Source organism: Microtus ochrogaster, unplaced genomic scaffold (assembly GCF_000317375.1).
Source record: "Microtus ochrogaster isolate Prairie Vole_2 unplaced genomic scaffold, MicOch1.0 UNK23, whole genome shotgun sequence".
In the NCBI taxonomy this organism is placed as follows: domain Eukaryota; kingdom Metazoa; phylum Chordata; class Mammalia; order Rodentia; family Cricetidae; genus Microtus; species Microtus ochrogaster.
The window spans coordinates 2,261,165-2,264,676 of NW_004949121.1; the positions used below are offsets into that span (position 1 = coordinate 2,261,165).

The following is a 3,512-nucleotide window of genomic DNA, read 5'->3' on the forward strand; positions in this document are numbered from 1 at the left end:
AACACATCATTTTAACTATGCAGAAGGCAATGCCAGCAGAGCTCACTAGGGCCTGGAGTGTGAAGAGGGACCCCCCTGGCCTAGGTGAGCACTGTGGGGCTCACTGCCGCTTGGCAGACCTCCTGCCTGCCCTATCACTGTGGCGTTCTCCCTCCATGGCACCCCTTGAGGACTAGAGCAAAATATCCCACCCAACACTGTATTACAGGCTGCTTCCTAGCTCTCACATTCTAATGCTTACAAGACCAACAATGACAATGACAAAGAGGACAGACAGTTACGGTACTTCTCCTCCAGTGTGTACTCGCTGTTGTTTGGAAAGATTGGACTTACTACAGAAGTGGTTACACCAGTAGGGCTTTTTACCAGTATGGATTCTATGATGTTTATTAAAATTTGAATGGTGGTTGAAGGCTTTGCCACACTCCTTACACTTATAGGACTTTTGCAAGTGTTGATGGGAACTGAGACCTGCATGCTGACTAAAACTTTTTCCACAATTGTTACACCGATAGGGCTTCTCCCTGGTATGGATGTGATAGTGTCGATTGAGGCTGTCCTTCCCATTGAAGGCGTTCCCACAGTCTTTACACTGATAGGGCGCCTCTTCCGTAGGCATCATTTGATGTTTAAGGAGGTCAGAGCTCTGCCTAAAGGCTTTCCCATACTTACAGTCATAGGGCCGGTCCACTAAGTGTGTTCTGCAATGAAGGGTAAGGTTAGAGCTGTGGCTGAAAGGCTTCCCGCACTTGGTACACACATAAGGCTTCTCCCCAGTGTGTGTTCTGTGGTGTTTAGTGAGGTTTCAGCTATTGCTAAAGGCCTTTCCACACTCTGCACATATGCAATGCTTTTCTCTCCCAGGACAAGCTTAGTAGGTGTGGGTTCCGCTCCTTTCCTAGAACCTGTGTCTTGCAGAAAAGCTTTTGCTCCCCTCTCCCTTTCCAGATTGTTGGCCCACTGCCTTTCTGACCTTGACCCATACTTATTGGTAGCAATCACGGGAATGATGTCCCTTTTGAGTCCATCCGCATGAGACTCCTCTTCAAAACTTCTCTGCTCATCTGCTGAGTTCTCCTTCTGGTGATTCGATTTCAAACCTTGACGCTTTCTCAGATCCTGAGTGAAGACCTCCTCCTCACCAGTCTCTTGGATGTACAGGGCCCCAAAACTCATATTTGGGGCTGACATCCACGGGCTGAGACTGGGTACTGCTTAAGGATCCCACCACAGTTCTTGAAGTCCACATCTTCTCCTAAGCCTGCTTCTGTTCACTCTGAGGAGATGAGACCTGCAGTCCTGGCTCATCCAGCCTTGCTCCAAGTCTTCCAGGAGAGTGATGGCCTCCTCTGCACTTTCAGGGCAGTGCTGCTACACCCAGGCCTGGAGCTCTCAGGGCAGCATGGACAGGAACTGCTCCAGCACCAGCAGCTCAGGGATCTGCTCTGATGTGGGAGAGTCTTCTGTTTTGTGTTGATTTTATTGGTTAATAAAGAGACTGCCTTGGCCCTTTGATAGGACAGAAAATTAGGTAGGCGGAGTAAACAAAACAGAACGCTGGGAAGAAGGGAAGTGAGGCAGATGCCATGCCTCTCCTCTCCAGGCCAGACGCCATGGATCCAGCCACCAGGTCAGACATGCTGAATCTCTCCTGGTAAGCCACCGCATTGTGGCGCTACACAGATTATTAGAAATGGGTTAGTCAAGATATGAGAGTTAGCCAAGAAGAGGATAGAGCTAATGGGCCAGGCAGTGTTTAAAAGAATACAGTTTCTGTGTTGTTATTTTGGGGCATAACCTAGCCAGGAGGCCGGGAGTTGGGTGGCAGGAAGTGGCCAGCCACTCCTTCTACACTGCTCCTTGTTGTGGATCTCGGGCTGCAGCCACTCACAGCAGAGCACCCAAAGCTGGCTTAGTGCCTCTTGCGGCCCAGGAGTGTCATGGTACCCAAACTGCCTGAAGCACTGATGGGATGTCTCTAGGCTGGGCCTTCTTGTCATCCTCTTCAGCTTTATGGGTCGAAGGTGGCCTAGGACCCAGAACTGTGGCCTTGCCCACCACCTTGGTCATCACACAGATTCCAGACACAGCAGGACCTTGGGGACCTGGTGCCTTTGAATTTCTGTTTCTTAATGGTCACAACTCAAACCGTGACTCAGAACCACTTCAGAGCCTGGAACCTGCACAGCCGCCAAACAACCACCCTGAAGGACTTTTTATATTTACAAAACACTGTGTGGAACCACGTTGTCTCCTGGTGAACTTAGGAATACCTGCTAACAACAATGAAATTTTCTCAAATTATTCTTTTGATTTCCTATTTCTGTGTGCGTGTGAAGACTAAGACCATGTATATGAAATAACTTTCAGGAATATCTGAAGCCTTTCATTGCTTATACTCATTGTTTCTAGTACTATATTACAATAAGACAATTTAACACAAATATATATTGTATGTTGAGCACATCCCCCCTTACCCCTTCTCTCACTATCTCTAATCCTGTTAGTTGTTTCTTACTTTAGACATTTTTGTTCCTACTTGCATGCCATATTGACAGAACCAGACTTGAGATAAGACACAATATTTCTCCGAGTTACTCAATTTATTTAACATGGTTATTTGCTTTTGCATCCATTTTTTTCTGTCAATGATGTAAATTTGTTCTTCTGTATAGGTGAGAAAATTCATTGTATGTGGGTATCACATCTTCTTTATAGACACAACTGTAGCACGAACAATAAAAACCCAGAGACAGATAGTGGGGTTCAACCTGAAAACCAGACAAGAAAAGCAGCCAAGCTGCTAGAGAAGAACCTCTACCAAGGCTGGGTGACTGCAGACTAAGCAGATTAAAACTCCCTCTCTTCCCATTTTATATTCCCTCTAGTGCTGGGATTAAAGCCGTGACCCCCTAGTATTGGGATTAAAAGAGTGAGGCACCACCACCTGGATTTGTTTCTGCATTGATCTTGTGTAGCCCAGGGTGGCCTTGAACTAACAGAGATCCATCTGCTTCTGTCTCCCAAATCCTGGAATTCAAGGTGTGTACCACCACTGAATGACCTCTAAGTGGTTTAGCTATGCCCTTCTGATCTTTAGGCAAGTTTTATTTATTAAAACATACATAAAATATCATGATAGACAACTAATTAATGTCTGTTTAAAATACCAACTTATAATCAGTTTGCCCTTTGCCCAGGCCTTTGTTTTTTTAATAAAATTTAAAAATCCAGCCACCAATGAAACAGATGTCACTGTCACAGGCACGTGGATTTCTCATTAGAACACTGATTAGGATAAGAAGCAGGTGGGAAAAAATGTATAGCTCAATAAAAACTATAAAAAAGGATGTTCTAGCAAAGAAAAAAATAGATAAGAAGCAGGGAAAAGTTTCTGGCTGACAAGTAGTTTTGAGTGTCAGATCTTACACCCAAGCCCGTAGAAGGGGTGAGATTCTCCTCACCCCAGCCACTGGAGTGGAGCAGAGGAGCAGGTCATGACCACTCCCAGA

General features: G+C 45.8%; 1 pseudogene; it reads right to left on the reverse strand.

Annotated features, from left to right (window-relative positions):
• Window positions 1-277: 277 nt before the first annotated feature.
• LOC101981885 lies at window positions 278-2,070 on the reverse strand (annotated as a pseudogene).
• Window positions 2,071-3,512: the final 1,442 nt, after the last annotated feature.